The sequence below is a fragment of the Pelophylax lessonae genome, assembly GCF_965119305.1.
Source record: "Pelophylax lessonae genome assembly, chromosome: 1".
Taxonomy (NCBI): domain Eukaryota; kingdom Metazoa; phylum Chordata; class Amphibia; order Anura; family Ranidae; genus Pelophylax; species Pelophylax lessonae.
This window is the reverse complement of record NC_138768.1, coordinates 669,513,046-669,531,509: the sequence shown is the minus strand read 5'-3', so window position 1 is coordinate 669,531,509 and position 18,464 is coordinate 669,513,046. Positions and strand designations below refer to the sequence as shown.

The 18,464-nt window shown below is 38.9% G+C and overlaps 1 protein-coding gene across 3 annotated transcripts in view; it reads right to left on the bottom strand.

The window, feature by feature from the left end:
- Positions 1-18,464, bottom strand: part of FHIP1A (FHF complex subunit HOOK interacting protein 1A) — a 334,888-nt gene that overhangs the window by 196,531 nt on the left and 119,893 nt on the right. For all 3 annotated transcript variants that reach the window (XM_082248315.1, XM_082248314.1, XM_082248317.1), the window contains one exon: positions 9,344-9,418. The gene's annotated coding sequence lies outside the window, so the exon portion shown is untranslated. The remainder of the gene's footprint in view (positions 1-9,343; positions 9,419-18,464) is intronic.

Here is an 18,464-nt window from a genome sequence, read left to right as displayed (position 1 = left end):
AGAACCCCCAAAATATTATATATTTTAAGCAGAGACCCTAGAGAATAAAATTGTGGGTGTTGCAATTCTTCTTGTCACGCGGTATTTGCACGCTGGTTTTTCAAATAGTTTTAATTATTATTTTATGTCTATAAAATTACACTGCATCTTAATTATTTTTAAATCTTTTATTGCTCACATGGGCCGTTATTAGACCTCAGATCTCTCCTCTGTTCTCCAAAGCATCTGATCAAACCAAGATTGGTTCGATCAAATGCTTGTTCAAGCCGGTAGCGGCCTGTTTACATGAGTAAAAGTCTTTTTTACGTGGAGGAACATTATTCTGAAATTGTTCATACATTTTTTTTTTCACAAATTGGTGAACCTCTGCCCTTATTTACTTCTGAGACACTCTGACTCTCTATGATGCTCTTTTTATACCCATTGACCTATTGCCAAATAACCTAATTAGTTGCATGCATGTATTTCCAGCTCTTCTTTGTTAGTACTACTTACTTTGCCGGTTTTTTGTTGCCCTGTCTCAATTTTTTTGAGACTTGCTGCTGCCATCCATTACAAAATTACCTTATTTTTTCCTAAGATGGAACATTTGCAAAGTTTAAATATTTTATATGTTATCTATTGTCTATTGTGACTGGGTTTATGAGATTTGCAAATCGTATTCTGTTTTTTTGTAGATTTTACACAGCTTCCCAATTTTTTGGGGGGAACTGGGGTTGTAAACACCCCCATCCACTGCATAATGCCAACTAAGGGGGGGTGGTTGGCAGCTCAACCACGCATTTTTGCTGGGCCCCTACCCTTCCATCTGCACATCTAAATGAGGCCTTAAAAAGGTAACTAGCAATTTCTATATTTTAATAAGTTAATCTATGTAAATGGGAACATGTAACAAATATAAAGTTGACATTATACCAATTTGGCTGCAAAAGTGGAAATACAGTTTAACACTTCAAAATACACCACAAATTCTCAACTGTGATAACTATAATACTCAATATAAACCAATACATAAAAAGAACTAATGCACAGAGTGGATCTAAATCAAGATTGTGTTTAAAGTCTTTAGAACGTTTCAAACCACCCATGTAATATAGAAATCTCCACACGCATCCCTGCTCTCACAAAAATTAAAACATGAAAGGAGCCATTAAGGGCTTCAGAGGAGAATACAGACTTCAATTATCAAATCCCTACTTAAAAATACCGAACAGTCAATTGGCTTTAACAAAGATGAAGAAAAAAATTGCTTTAAAATTATTTAAATGTTATGGATAAAACATTATTGCCTAGCAAATTTCTTTTTATAAGCTTTCTTGGGGCCTTGAAGAAGAAAACTGAGTCCAAGAGGGAACTTCATAGAAATAATTGTAATGCCTTATCCTTTGAAAATGGACAACTAATGAAATTGCTAAATTGTTAATTAGAACAGCAAGGCATTTTGGAAAAAAAATGGATTCCTAAGTGAATTATTGTTAGAAAATGTGCAGATGGAAGGATATCAAAACACCCTACTTATAACCAAAGAAAACAATATTTTTTTCCTAAACACTAACGCCCTGTACACACTGGTGCACTTATGCCACACTAAACCAAACCTTTCAAACGCAGCAAAAGTGCATGAAAAATTGTCCCCTTGAAATCCTCTGTAACTGTTTTCATCACCATGCTGCAGGTGCGCTGCATTTTAAAAAGCCCTGCTTGCTACATCTTTGGGGCCCTATTTCAAAAATGTCCCTTCTATAATTTATAAATCTATGGAAATGTACCAAAACCAAAATGACTGTGGTGTGTTTTTGGTGCATTTTTATGTCCATTTTTTGGGGGTGACCAGGGAGGAAAATGCATAACAATGCATCTACATGTGTAAACATAACTTTTCATTAATTTTATCAATGTGGCACAGTGGTGTAGTGGTTAGCACTTTTGCCTAGCTGCAAAAGGGTCGCTGGTTCGAATCCCAACCTCCTCCGGTTACTCCGGTTTCCTCCCACACTCCAAAGACATGCTGGTAGGTTATTTGGATCCAGTCTAAATTGGCCCTAATATGTGTATGTATGAATGTGAGTTAGAGACCTTAGATTGTAAGCTCCTTGAGGGTAGGGACTGATGCAAATGTACAATGTATATGTAAAGCACTGCATAAATTGACAGCGCTAGATAAGTACCTGAAATAAATAAATAAAAGTACAAAGCCAATCTAGAATGTGTTTCAGCAAGCTCTGTTCTGTTTTAAATTAAGCGATTGGGGAACATTTATACCAAAAACAGACTGATAGCATGATCTATTTAGGAAAAGAAATCTCCACTCAGAACGGACCTGAGAACTGAGCGATCAGTGGTCTTTTCTCACTCAGTTCTCGGTGTAGAGGTGGCAGGGGACAGCGGCAGCATGGGATCCATGCTGCATCCACCTAGGTGAGTTTTTATTGTTTCGTTTTTTTTTTTTTCGAACCCCCCACTTCTCTTTTAGTGAAGAGGTCAATGTGCTGACAAGCTAGCAAACTTTGTAGAGATAAAATAAGAATGCTTTTGTTAGAGACTGCAATCAGTGTTTAGAATTTAGCTGGAGCGGAGACCATACTGTATAAAGAGAGAATAAGAATTATTTAACATCTTATAAGTACTGGTCAGACACCAATCAAATGGGAGAATGATATATATATATACCTGTATATATACATACGCACACACAATCACAGGTTGTGAGAGAGATCAGGATCGGCTCTCTGGGTGTATAATGTTACCATTTACTATGAGAGCTAAAAATCATCATGAACGTTGTTGAGTGTTCTGAAAAGTTGTTAAATCTCCCATTGATTGTCAAATAAAAGTGTGGAACTTGATGTTCCTCAACTTTCATTTCATCTCGATAGACTGCCATTATTCACATTGAAGGCTACAACTGTGTGTGTGCGAGTATAAGAACACCTGCGTTTAGAAACTGAAGGATGCCATCACGTGAAAATACCATTTTTATTAATTATCACAGCATAAAGAGCAACAATGAGAATTCAAGCAGTGTTGTCGTGGAGTACAGCCGCATTCTCAAGAGAAAAACGTGGATTCAATTTAACAATACACAGCTCTTAAGTGAAATGAAACCTATTGATTTAACTGTTTCACAGTTGTTTGAGCTCTCAATCGAAATGTCAGGCCATCAAATGGCTGGTGGCATAACTGATCATATGTGTGGCACTATGGTAACTGCAGATTAAACAGAGGCTAAGATGGCAGCTTCCTTGACTGTAAAGGATAGGAGTGTTGAGTCCCTCTTTAACAATGGGAATGCTCCTTTAGTAGCCAAACAAAAAAAAAAAGAGTGGAATTTTGTAGCAAGCCAGGTCACATTTGTTCTAGATTATGCTTCATAGAAAAAAAAGCAAACAAAGGTAAATAGGTAAGCAAGTATTCACTTAGAAAATGTTTCTGGTTTATTTAAAGTTCTAGAAGCAATGCATGATGACTGTGCTTCACTGCCTCTCCTTCTCTGTGCAAGTATGAGTCAGGTCTAATCTGATTGAAAACAACAGACTCTCTATAAGGTTACATAATGTTATCTCTACAATCATTGAAGTGACTATACAGAGAGATGTTAACTGCCATAATTCATTCACATAAATCATATATATCATGCCACTGTGTTTGTTTTTCTGTTTTTTGTTCTTTGGGTTTTTTTTTTTTTAATCCTCAAAGTACCTTGTTCCTGCAGTGCTTTTCTGTGGCCACATAATTTTTCCTGTTATTTGGCATCTGCAGGGAAAGATCTTTGGGAGGGGCTTCTATTACTGCAGTATGAGTTTGCACAGCCCTGATTGGTGCTGTGCCAGTCACATGACTAAAAAAAAAAAAAGTTTCAGGAAAGCAATTCAAATTAAATTGTAAAACTTCATTGAGCATCAACTTCGTATTTTGTGTTCATTGATGTAGCATAGGCAGACACAAAGACTAATAATAGCTTTCATTTTGTTCTGCATCCAAGGCTCTTTTTTTACTTTACATATATTAGCAATTACAGGTGATATATTTAATACTAATTTATATAAAAAAAAAGTTTTTGTTGCGAGTTTCTCAGTGAATGTAAACAATCAACATAATATACCCTTCCCCTTAACTGCTTGCCGACCGCCGCAAGTAGATTTACTGCGGCGGTCAGCCCCTGCCAGGCAGAGTGACGTTAATTAACGTCACTAGCCTGGGAGGGTCTGGGGAGCGAGCGCGCGCCCGCGGAGGCGCGCTCCCGCGCGGTCACGCACCCCCCCGCGCGTGTGACCAGCGGACCCGATGTCCGCCGGCCACTCGGCGATCGTCGGGGGAAGAGGGAGAATGTCAGGCAGCTTGTGTAAACAAGCTGCCTGTCATTCTCCTCGCTGTAAAGACACTGATTACACGGATCTAGTATGTAGATCCGTTGATCAGTGTCCTTACAGCTAGAGCCACAGCCAATCACAGTAAGAATCACGCCCCTAGGGACACACACAGCCCCTCCCTCCCAAATAAAGTTAACCCCTTCACTGCCAGTGTATTTTTACAGTAACAGTGCATATGTATAGCACTGATTACTGTAGAAATGTCACTGGTAACCCCAAAAGTGTCAAAAATGTCAGTCAAGGGTCCGATCTGTCCGCCGCAATGTCGCAGTACCGCAAAAGAAATTGCAGATCGCCGCCATTACGCGTTAAAAAAAAAACAACAAAAATGACAAAAATCTTACCCTTTGTTAGTAAACGCGATAACTTTTGCGCAAACCAATCAAAATACGCTTTTTGCGATTTTTTTTACCAAACATAGGTAGGATAAAACAAATTGGCCAAAAATGTTAAAAAATGTTGATTTTTACATTTTTTTTTGGGGAATTTTATATAAAAAAATGTGAAAAATATTGCTATTTTTGCAAAATTGTCGCTCTTTTTTTGTTTATAGCGCGTGATCAAAAAATCGCACAGGTGATCAAATACCACCAAAAGAAAGCTCTGTTTGTGGGAAAAAAAGGACGTCAAATTCGTTTAGGTACAGCGTCGCACGACCGCGCAATTGTCCGTTAAAGTCACGCAGTGCCGAATCGCAAAATACCCCCTGGTCTTTTAGCAGGAAAATCCTCCGGGGCTTAAGTGGTTAATGTTAAGCAATAGGTAGACATGGCTGAGGTAGGGGGTGTCATTTACCACTGTGTATACGCCCACATGTGTGACTCTATAGTTATGTGGGCTGCACGAATAAAAAAAGGAAATGAAGAGCTTAGAAGGGAACTAAAATATGAGCATGCTCCATAGAGGACACCAGCTGGTCTACACAATCCCAGCCTGCAGTGGGGACATAGAGAAGATGGGAGGGACAGCTGAAGGCAGGATCAACCAGGTATATTTCACTATACATATATTGAATGCTTGAGTGGCTTTGTGAGTATGTATGCTCTGTTATATAGCACGTACTGAGAGTTTATTATATAATCTGGGTTTAATGACACTGTAAAGCATATTTCCACTTTTGCAGTAAAATTTGAGAAAACTTCACTATATATTTAACATATGATACCATTCTTACAGCATACCTATTTTTTCAAATTTCTTACCTTTTATGTTTCCTAGGAGATGGTGTCATGGCTGACTGAAACCATTTCTGAACAAGTTCAGTGTAATCTGTCCTAATAGAAAGGCTTAGTACAGGCTCAGCTCCCTCTCATTAACATACAATGTAGAAGGCAAGCTTCTAAATATCTAACTCTTTATTAGAACAGATTGTGTTCAAATCAGTTTACAACTGATTGTGTTCAAATCAGTTTACAACTAATAATGAAGCTCTGCCAACACAGTACAGACAGGCATAATTATGGCAAAACCAGCTTCTCAAGTCTCTCATAAACAAAGAGAACAAGCAGGATTTTTCAGTTCTGGAGTCTGCAGGAAAAAAAAGCTGTAACTTTTAAGTCTTTTTCTTAAAGTATGCTACGTGAATGGGAACATGCAACAAATATAAAGTAGGTGTTGGCTACAAAAGTGGAAATACCCAATAAAAATCCTGTACTGAGAGAAAACCGCACTGTAAATTTCAATTTGGAAATACTGTATCCCTAAAGCTGGAAATACAGCAGTAGAATTTAGTTTGAATGTATGTAAAATAATTCACAAAAACTGTTTGTCAGAACATTTGATAGCACCATTATGGGCAGGGTATAAAAATCCTGAAAAACTTTGTTCAATTGCCAAAGCAATTTTTTGAATTTGATGTTAAATTTCAGGATGCACCTATACTGTACAAAGTCATAAGTACTATTTTCTCTGAACGAAAACCACATTCACATCAGAATTGAGTTAGTTTGAGAAAATGTTTCTATTCTCCTTTGATTTTCCTCATCACTATGGTCAGAAGCAATCACAGTTTCAACCAAATAACTACTGGAAATTTGAACAAACATTCAAAAAAAACAAAAAACATTTTTGGACAAAATGTAAATGCTGTATGGCTAGTGCACTGAGCAAGATAAATCAACCGATTCCCCAATCCACACTAAACATGGATATAGGAATCTCCATTGAGTTAAGGCAGCTCCTGCAGTTGTCTCATTTTCTGGACAATGACTGTTTTTATTTTTGAATTTTTAAATGAAATTTTCTTGAAGTAGGTTGTGTTTGCAGGGCCACCTACTATGACTCAAATTTTGCTGATTTAGCAGGAATTGGTCAAAAACTGAGCTTTCTATTGCAAGTTTCACTGTCCTTGGCTTACTATATTTTATGTGACACTATCACGTAGAAGAATATGAGGCAAGCAAATCAGTAAAGTCACACCTAAGCACACACTAGCTCTAGGCTGGTGACTCAGAAAGTACAGAAGCCTGATGACCAGTGAGCGTTTTTAGCAATCAGAGCCTTCATAGTTCTCTCAGTACTGGTTTTCTTTTAAAGGAACCTATCTGGATAACACATTTGGAAGCTGCTGAATTGTAAAAGAGTAAGTTGACAAGCGCTAAAAGGGTCTAGAGTGGCATAAACACTGCGATGGGGGAGGTGGGGGGCGCCCGTATAGGGGATCCAGTGGTAAATAGTACATATATGAAGAGAAAAAAACCAATGCGCTACCTAAGGAAAGTGATAGAAGTATAAATAATATGAGCGTATAAGAACAAGTACCATAGACGGAACAGCAGCCAATTCTAATGGGTGTCTCCACCGTGAAAACAATATGAACAAGTAAAAAAATCGGCGCAGATTCCTGGTACAGATGGATAAATGATGAATAAGTGCGTTGCACCTCTACTATTTTATTGATTTAGTGAAGATACCATCTGTATACATTATCTTTCACATTGGATTGGATTCTTTGTTTGCAACGCACTTATTCATCATTTATACATCTGTACCAGGAATCTGCGCCAATTTTTTTATTTGTTCAGATAGTACATATAGTTCAGTGAATAAGGTAAAACAAAGTCTATGTAGAAATGGCAGCCAGTTCGTCAGAGGAGGAAGGGCTCTGTATGGAAAAAGCAGATAAAAGTGCAGCGCCCATCTAAGTGACACTTAGATGGGCGCTGCTCTTTTATCTGTTTTGGAAGCTGCTGAATTGCCAGTGAGGGAGTGATGCTATAGTAACAAGTGGGTCTTTTTAGTGAGTTATTTTCTTTTATAGAATCGTTAGTATGATAAGGGCCTGAGTGAGAATTTTCACCCATTGGCAACCAACCTGAGAGGGCTTATGTTTTTTTGTTGGCCACCACTGCAAAGTGGTAGTCAATGGGAGAAAGAAGGCCTCTTACATTGGTGGTCAGTGTAAGAAAGAATTCCCCTAACATTGGTGTACAGCGGGAAAAAATGCTCCTATATTTATGGTTAGTGGGACAAATGTATTTCTGTTGACCACCAGTATTATGGGCATTCTTTTCATTGTCATGCTAGGGTCAGTTTCACTGACCATGACTGTAAGTAGTGGAATTAATCCCATGGACCATCAATGTAAAAGTCATTCATCCTCCTACATTTACGGTAAGTTCTATGGTAGGAGGAATGCTTCTTAGATCAAACACAGCTGCCCAATTCCCTCATAAACCGAAAACTAAAAATGATTTTATATTCCTGAAGGATTCAGAATAGATCATCTAAAAAGGTAAGCTGCATTTTTTAAAATAGATTTTAAGTTATGCTATGTGAATGAGATCATGTAACAATAATAAATCAGGTGGCATCCCGATTTGGCAGCAAAAGTGAAAAATTAACTTTAGAGCTGAAGTGTAGCTAAAAAAAAAAACAAAAACAATAAATAGGTTTAGTGGGGCTACCTATCTGTAATGAAGGATGTCCCCCATTGTGCAGGCAGCTAGATCCAGGAGAAATCTTTTGTGCAGGGATGCTCCGTCCTCTTCCTGCCTCTGAACTTCTGGTGCTGCGGGGATTAATAGCTCCAGGTCTTCTTTGAAGCTGCTGTTAAAGCGGAGTTCCGGCTTCAAATACCTTTTTTAACGCAAAATACCCCTATAATACTATTCCATCACCCTTTACAGAACCGCTATTCTCATACTTACAAGTTGTACAGTATTGGATTTTAGTCAAAATCTTACTTTTAAAAACTCTGTCTGGGCGCGGCCAGCTTAAATGGGGGCATCTGTAGCCACAGTGTAATCTGCTGTGTCCTTCTTCCTGATTCCAGGGAGTGTTCTGGGAGTTCTTCCTGATTCCAGCCTCCTGGGAGTGATGAGAAACAGCTCTCAGGATGCAATGCAAAGGCGGAAGTGATGTCGGTGGCCATGGCCACAGAGGGAGGAGAAGGAGGAAGTACAATCAAAACTGCCCTGAAAATAAGGTAAGGGACCCCCGGAAAAAATTGAAAATGCCCAATTGTTGATCAGCATAGCGAGCACTCCAGCAATCACTAAAGTTGCAAAATAGGCCGGAACTCTGCTTTAAAAAGTTCCCAACAAAGACCCAACCCTTCCTCTACCATTGGGGAAGATTCTTTAATTGTTTTCACTGCCAGTAACACAAATGTGGGAGAGTCTGAAGAGTCACAGGTTTCCGTCGCCCATTCACAGATCGTGTTATAGACAGTGAAAGCAATGAAAGAATGTTTCTCTATGGAAGAGGAGGGGGTTTTTACAGCAGCTTCACAGAAGACCCAAAGATAATAATCCCTGCAGCGCCAGAAGTTCAGGGACAGGAAGAGGACAGGGCATCCTTGCAGTGACGTTTTCTACAGGATCCAGCTGCTTGCACATGGGACATGCTTAATTAGAGTTAGTTCACTAAAGCCATAGAGATTTTTTTTTTTTTATGGCTAAACTTCAACTTTAAATAATGACAATATTTTTCTTTAAACAGTCGTCTGCTTTTGCCTGTGATGTGGTACTCACCAAACACTTTATAGATAAGATCCATTCTGTAGCTAGCATCAGTGAAGATCAGAGAAGCAGAAAACAGATAATTTCCTAAGAGAGATAAATTAGAGAAAATATGAGAAAAGCTGTTTTTTTTTACAAACCCTATGGGGCCAATTATGTGAAATGTTAAATAAAAACTAAGCGCTACATGTCAGCAATTTGGTTTTCACTTTAAACAAACTTTATAGGCAGTTAGAACCAACACCCCTTTGTTACACATTACCCATAAAACTGTTTTAATAAATACTCTCAGATGATCTTCAGTGTTGCAAATATGACAAGCACATGCCTGTAAATACACAGGTCACCTAGGTGCCTCATAATATCATCAAGCTGCCAAGTATATTTTATGCACAATAGAGAGTACAAATAGAGAGTAAACTAGGCATGGTATTAAATTTAAAGCTGAATTCTAGGCAAACATATAAAATAGATATGTATTTTGTAGCTGTTTAACTTGCCGAAGGATTTGCATTTTGCTCATCCAGCCTTGAAATGTAAACAGCTCAGTCACACGATTGGTTGTTTTGTTTTTATTGCTGAAATAAAGGGCTGTACACACTTGACGAAAATTGGACGAAATATCCTCCGATTTTTCTCTCTCATGCTTGCGTTCACAACCGTTTTTAGTAGACAGTGCATAAATGTTCACGAAATTTCTCGTCCGATTTTTTTTTTTTTTTGGGACATTTGTTCCTAGACTTCCGGGATGTCAGCAACTTCAGATCATGAGCGGCCTTTCGTATCTGATTTTTCACGGACGTACTGCATACACATTAAACGAAAATTGGTTGTCTGGGGACAGACGATAAAAATTTTGGTGTTTGTCCCTCCATTTTTTTTTGTTGAAAATGTCGGGATCGGCTGCTGAAAGTTGTGTACACACTAGCCAAAAATCGTACGATTTTACCTCGGACGGGAATTTTCGGCAGATTTTCTACTAGTGTGTACCCCACTTAAAGTGCTCAAGAGGTGGGGGGTATGCACATCTGGTTAAACTGGATGTTTTTGTTACATGCTTTTGTTTTTGTTAGGAAGATGTCTGCAAGCTCCCAACTCACAGAATCAACTTGGGCTTTGGTCCTTTTTCTCAAAATGTTCATTCAATGGTCCAAAGTGTAACAAAACTAATAACGTAATCCAAAGTGTATAAAACTACTCACTTGGTAAAATTTGAATAGTTTTATGCACTGTGGATTACGTTAAAAGTTTTATATGTATTTTTATGTAGGTTCTCCCATTTTAATTTTATGGTGGATCTCATGAAATATATGATCGCCATTGATTTTTACATATATTGGAGAGTGGGAGACATTGCAGAATTTCAGCCAAGTAGCATTGGTCGAACCCCCTTTATGATGAGACTATCATTTACAGGATGATTTGACTCTGTAATGGGGTCTATCTGTTCTGGTAAATGTCCATTTCTTAAGGTAGTTATGGTCCACATGGTAATCACAAAGTTTTATTTAACACGATATTATAACAGCACATGGGTGATTTGGCATTCAGTTGGGACTGTCATTAATCTTTGCACATATGCAAATTAGACATTATGATTGTTTTTTGGATTTCATATTAATGGAGTGATTATTTTGTTTGCACATTATCACAGTTAGCGTGGCAAGTTATGTATTTCTTGTACTCTACCCTGTACTGAAAATGGTTATTCTAATTTCACTGCGGCCTTCTCACAGTGTGCACTAGAAGCTGCAACAAGTCAAATAGACCACACCTCATTTCCTGGCTGGAGAACATCCAGCATTATATGACAGGACGGCTGGATACAGGCGGAGACACACACTAAACGGCAAGAGTCTTTTTGAGGCTTATATGGGATACGGAACCATCCTTCCCTTTCCCTGCTTCCTAAGACAGATGTATATCTCCCTGAATATCGCTACCTCATACCAACTATACCTAGAGCTGTAAGCTCCTTCTATATATATATATATATATATATATATCCTATCATATAGGAAAATCAGTGGAATTTTTCTATCTCAAAATACCGGAAGTGTTTACCCTCTATTGTATTAGAGAAATAGAATAATCTTCTGAGCTGTGAATTTCAACCTTGACAGCTCACAAGCCAGGCGGAAATTTCTTGCCTATTGTGTTATCTGCCGCCCTCTATTCAAGACTAAATTGGAACCATAGGTGGGTCCCCCCCCCCCCTGTAGCCCCCACTGGTCGTTGATCTGCCATTGATTATACAGTGTATTGCATCACAGGAGAGAGTATTTAAATGTCTGAGGTCCAGAAGAAGCGCAAAGCGAAACGCGTCGACCTTTCCAGACTAACACAACAATACCTACCTCTTGCAATGAACTACGCACAATGTCTGTATATCCAATTTGAATCTATATGGAGGTTTTTTCTCCGTAAACAGTTTGGATTTTAATATGTTGAATATGCACATATGTTTTCTTTCTTTTAATTAATTTTATATATGTTTTCAATAAAATATACATGTTTTTAACTAAATGATTTTGCCTGTCCAGTATGTGCCTTTAAAGTCCGCCAAATATTTGTTGTGCAACTAAGGTTGTATCAGCGTTTTTTTCTTATCCAGCATTATTTATTTATTTTTACTACAGGTATGCATACAGAGGTGAGAGTTTACACATCAATTTATTTTGACATCAGTTGCTGCCCTCATGATGTTTCCAGTCTGAGGTTCCTAACTCACCTACTAGGGCCAATATAGACAGGAGCCAATTCACCTGCCAGCGTGTCTTTGGAGTGTGGGAGGAAAGCAGAGTACCCAGAGGAAACCCACGCAAGCACAGGGAGAACATGCAAACTCCATGCAGATAATGTCATGGTTGGGATTTGAACCCATGGCTCAATTTCTGCAAGGCAGAAGTGCTAACCACTTAGCCACTGTGCCACCCGACATCCAGCATTATTAACATCTAACTTTACAGCCATACTGTGCCTTGCACACCCCTTTCGTTAATTGAAGTTCAGTTCTTTCATAAAGGCTCAGCATCAATGGTGGCCTTTAGTTAGGGCAGTCTGGATGTAAATACAGCTGGCCCAGGAATGCCTACACCTCGAGACTGACGTTCTCCCATCAAGGCGGTTTGACACTTGAAAAGCTCCTCCCAAGAGCTAGCCCTTGGCTCTTCAGAAGAGTACTGAGGCAGGGTGTTGTGATGTCCCAGTTCCTCCCACCAGTCAGGATATGTCTGCATTGCATCCAGAGACACACATACCCCATGATGATGTCACCAAGGAGAGGGAAGAACCAGGGCAAAATGATGTAAAGAAAATCTGTTATATAGAATTGAATTCATATTCAATTAAAAACATGTTATAAAGAATTGAATTCATATTCCATTATGCCAATAAACATTTCAAATCAGTTAGAAATTATTTCCCACTGGTCTCCGGTTACTAGACTTTGCATACTACTGTTTGCACGATTGAATGGGGTCATATGACTAGGGAAATTTAGTACTTAGTTGCTGTAATAGAAGATATGTAATAAATGAAACTGGTACTAAAATATGGATATTCACATTGCTGGCCACAGTGTGAAAATGGTAGGTGCCTGTCTTTCTCTGGTTTTAACATCCTTAGACATTTACATGAAAGTCAGGACTCCTAATCTCTACATTTTTTGCAAAGTAGTGAAAGTATGTGAAATGTAACTAAACCCAAATATAAAAATCGAATGTGTTGCAGCTTACCAGTCATTAAATGAAGTGGCTGCATTTGTTTTCTTTATTCAGGCTAAGTATATTTTTTGCAAGTACAGAAAATGCCTGTTGCTTCAACAAGAAGCTGAATTTTTTTTTACATTTTTGTTGTTGAGTTTAGATACACTTTTATTTGATCTGCATGGCAGTCAGGTTACTCAGCAACGGCATCACGACTGTAAAAAAATAAAATTGATGTCTACATTAGCTGCTCTGCACACTGTGATCTTGCTTTATATGTGACGGATTCACTTTACATTTTAAAAGCTGTATTTGAAAAGGTAGTTTTATATGTAGATGAAAAGGAATCATAGCATTTCACAAAGCAATACAACCTTACACCAGATTAACAATCAATGAATATTCTGATGTATTAATACAGGTATCTATATACAGTTGTATTTAACATATGCTCGTTATTTTTATCACCTACTTTATTACTATTGTGAAATGAGATTAAAAAAATGATAAGTCTGAGAAAAAAATCCATTGTGATAAAATATGTTACTTCTCATTTTAGCCAAATGTTGAGAAAAATGCTTTCATGGTGTCTTACATCGATTGAACTTATTACCTCCCATGTGATTATTTTTTTGGAATTCAGAGCTGTGTTATTTTACAGCTGAGTTTGGCACTAATATGAGTGCTGGAGAAATTAGCACTTTGCTCATGTGCCATGGACTAGTATGGCCACCACACCATTGTCTACATCAGGGTTTCTCAACCAGGGTTCCTCCAATGGTTGCTAAGGGTTCCTTGAGCAATGACCAATCTTTTTCTCTCAAATAAGTTCCCAGTGACACCAATTACTTTTTAGCTATATGTAGGGGGGGAATTCTTCCCACTGACCATCACACTTAGTTGTAGATATAGTCATTTTTAACAGGGGTTCCCTGAGACCGGAAAACTATTTCAAGGGTTCCTCTGTGTTGAAACTCTGGTCTACATTAACACCTTAAGCTGTCACATTAGTCACTTTGCAGATAACAGGTTTAATAAACCTCTTTCCAGAAATAAGTCCAGATTAGGGGGATTTAATTTAAACAAAACCAGTTCTAGATAATAAGTTTGAGAGCCAAAGAACAATTTTAATCCCTGTAAAAATATATGTGAGCATGTAAAGATTTTTGGCATCTTTAACTGTACTAGATTCCAAGGTCATACTTTCGACCATTGCAGTCTATATGGTCAATATGTGGCTCCAGGGCCAGTCAATGGGGTCAATTCACAAAGCTTTAAGGCCTCATTTACACTGGTGTTTGGGGTGGCTTAGCCATGATGCTTTTTGCCTCCCTCTGAAAGCAACCCATTTAACGCGGTTGTGGCACAGTAGTGCAGGGTTTATAGGGTTAAAACAATTGATGAGGCGGCGATACAATGCGTTTTTAGAAAAGGGTCAGGGATTTTTTCCCTATGTTTCCTGCAGGTACAGTAGCCCATTCAAATGAATAGGCTGCTGTGCCTGTGCAAATGTGGCACATAGGACCTGCTACAGTGCAAACCTAGCCATGTGATGGTAAGTTTCAATTCTCATTGGACTCCTGGCATGCTAGCTTTGAAAATGTAAACCTAATATCTGGTAAATATGCTGGCTCAGGAGGGGAGAAGCAGGGCCGCTGATAGGTGGGCCACTAGTTCTCCTGCAGGGGGCCCGGGCACACAGGGGGACCCCAAAAGCATGGATAATCGGTGTGGTCAGGCGGAGGGGCAGTTACAGAAGGAAGCCCTGTGCAGCTCTCTGCAGTAGCTGAAAGCCAGTTTCTCCCCCTTCTGCCAGCTTTCAGCTGCTGCGGGGCGAGACACAGGGCATCATGCCTGCATTTGCTTCTCCAACACTGATCCCCCTCCCTGTTCTGCCTGCTTCTGATCCCCCCCTCCCGTGTGCCCCCCTTACACTGTGCCCCCCCCCCCCCATTCCTGCAGCGCTGCAGGCTTCCCTGTTCTGTTAAAAAATAACAGATTGTAAAAAAGAAAGAAAAATAATTAAACAGTGTAATAAATTTTAAAAAGTTTTTAAAAAGTTTTAAAAAATTGTAAAATAAAATAATTGTAAACATTTTTTAAAATTTAAAAAAATATATATAATTTTTCTTTTTAAAATGTAAAAAACAATTAAAGAGGGCTAATTCATACAGGTTCTCTGTTATGTTTGTATCCACTAACTATGATTTTAGTGTATTTTTAGTAAAAATATTTTCTTGATATATTTGGGGGGGCAACCCTGCTAGGTAGGCTGTACGGGGCCCACTGATTTCTAACAGCAGCCCTGGGGAGAAGTGCAGACATTATCACACATGGATTACAGACTGATCCACCTGCTTGAACTAGCTTATTTCTGGCTTATTTTAAAGGATAACCACTTGAGTAGCAGTCTGTAATAACCTTTTATTACCAGGCCATTTTCCAGTTTTCAGTGCTGTGATAGTATGACTGATGATTACTGGGTCGTGCAATACTGTAACCAAATGAATTTTATATCATGTTTTTAGACAGACGCAGCCTTCTTTTAATGGTATTTAATAACAGCTGTATTTTTATTTATTACCAAACAAAGGAAAAAAGACTGAAAAAGACCCTTAAGGCTAGTACACACTATAAGAAAATCGGGCGAACATTTTCGTCCACAGAATTTTCGTAAGATTTTCATACAGTGTGTACACAACTTTCAACAGCCGATTCTGAATTTTTGTACGAAAATTATCAAAGGACAAACTCCAAAATTATAGTGTGTAATCCCAAAAGCATGCAGATACTCCAAACTCCAACCGCCAAGTGCAGGAATAGCCACCACCAAGGGAAATAAATTGGCCTCTTACCACAATATCATGATCCTCATTACAGGGATCAAGATCAGCATGAAATGTAATCCAGAGCCGCAACCAGATCTCACACCGGCTTCCTTACTGATCATACCCGCCCCTCTCAAACAAGGTGTATATGGAAAAGAAGGGGGACAACTTCCATAGTGTAACACCATCAAGAGACTTTATTGGTAGGTAAAACAGCAAAAATGGCAACTCACATTTCAGCTGGAATATTGAGCGTGTAGCATGGAGTATCTTTTCCATATACACCTTGTTTGAGAGGAGCGGGTACGATCAGTAAGGAAGCCGGTGTGAGATCTGGTTGCAGCTCTGGATTACATTTCATGCTGATCTTGATCCCTGTAATGAGGATCATGATTTTGTGGTAAGAGGCCAATGTATTTCCCTTGGTGGTGACTATTTCTGCACTTGGCGGTTGGAGTTTGGAGTATCTGCATGCTTTTGGGATTACACACTATAATCTTGGAAGACTACTAACATCATAGTGGATATGTGTGGAAACCTTAGAGACTGATGGACTGTGGGGTTCACTTCTATGGTTATCTTATAGCGCTACACCATTTATTGCTATATACGATTTGTGATCTGGTTCTCTGATTCAGGGTCAGGAGTTGGCAGCTGCACTGAGTGTTTTTATATTTAATATTTTATATTCATTTTTATTCATATTTATGCGCAGCAAATTTCCTATTTTTAAACTCCAAAATTGTTTTCGTACCATTTTTGTGTACCATTGTTGTACAATCTTTGTACAAGAAAAATCAGAAAAGAAAGACTGCACATGATCAGAAACAATAAACAACAACAAAAACGTATTCTTCGTACGAGAATTTTCGCATGAATTTTTGTTCATCGCTTCCGATTTGCTGTAAAACAACAGGGAAAATCGGACGATCTTTCGCCCAATTTTCTTATAGTGTGTACCCCACTTTACTTTCTGTTGAAACATAAATACGAGGGCAGTGCACTTGTTATCTCCAGTAACACCAACTGTGCTAAAATGAACACTAGTTAAAAAAAAAAGTTTGTTACATCTTTTCCTATAGATGAAAAAAAAATGTAAATAATTTTTTGAAAGCCAATATTGCCAGGAGAAAGCCTTGTTTGTACAAAAAATATGATACACACTTTATTTCGTTGTTTTAAAGCGGAGCTTCACCCGAAAGAGGAAGTTCCGGTCTCCTTCTGGGCTCCTGTTTGTGAAACTGAGCTTTTGAGGAGGAGGGGGGAGCGGGTACCCAATTTCGACAGGTACCAACTCCAACTTTCGTTTCAGTCACCTTAGGGGATCGAAAGTGGAAGTCCTCCTTCCCAAATTCTTCTGGGACACATGACAGGTCCTAAAAGACTTTGTGACCAGTCACAGAGCGCAGCACAGCTCGCACATGCGCAGTGGGCACCCGGCTTTGAAGCCGCATGCTGTAACAGCTGGGTGCCTACAATGAAGATGTCGATGCCGCCGAGGGAAGACACAGAGAGAAACCAGGTGTGGGGTAAGAGCACGGCTGGATTGTGGGACAGATGAGTGGCTGTTTATTAAAAGTCAGCAGCTACACTTTTTAAAGCTGCTGACTTTTAATAAAAACACAAAAATGACTGGAACTCCGCTTTAAGTAAAAAGTAAATAGTTATCATCCAATTAAAGGGTAACTCAACTTTCCTGGGGAAAAAAATGGCAAATAAAGAAAAAAAACAATTTAGCGTATACAATCATTACACAAATCATATTGTATTTAAATATTATTAAAAGTTACCTTTCCTTTTCAATCTGCAGCCGCTGCAATTTTCCAAAAAATGCAATGCAATATGGCTATCTGGAGATGTTCTGTACACAGAATGTTAGGGTTAGGGTTACCTTATTGCCGGTACAAACACAGGAGAGAGTTTGGACTCAGGAAAAGGGTCATGGACCCACCCCAAAGGTCAAAGGTCAGGAGGTGTGGTCTCAGAGGTCAAAGATCACAGCTCCACCTACTGTTGGACACAGCTGGTGGCGCTGGCGGGCGCTTCGCGTCCGTGTGCTCCACCTAGTGTTGGACACAGGAAGTAGGCGTGGACACAGGAGGTGGCGCTTGCAGAATGTGTACAGAACGCCCTCCAGAAACATCATTTCTCGTGGGGTTGGCTCACCGATTTTCTCAGAAGCCTGCACTAAGATACAAGTCAGATTTCTGGCATCTCCGAAACAAAAATTTAATTTTGGTGAGATACTCCCAATAGGAACACGCCTGAAGGGATGCAGGTCCAGCAGATTTCCTCATTAGAGCCCTGCAGGTGCACAGCTGATTGATAATTATAAAACCACTCCTATTATACTCACTTTCCCACATGGACACAGAGAAACACACTGAGATTTCTTCAGAACAAAAGCTAGGAAACTGCAACAAAGGTTGTTATAATCCTTGCTATGTACATAGATCACCTAGAGGGGAAGGTTTTTTTCTCAACAAAAGTGGAGTTACGCTTTAATAGGTCCATAGCTAAAAAGTAAAAATTGCTTTGGCCCCTGTAAAGTGGAACTACACCAAAAATTCTATTTAATTCATTTTTATTATTCGAAGC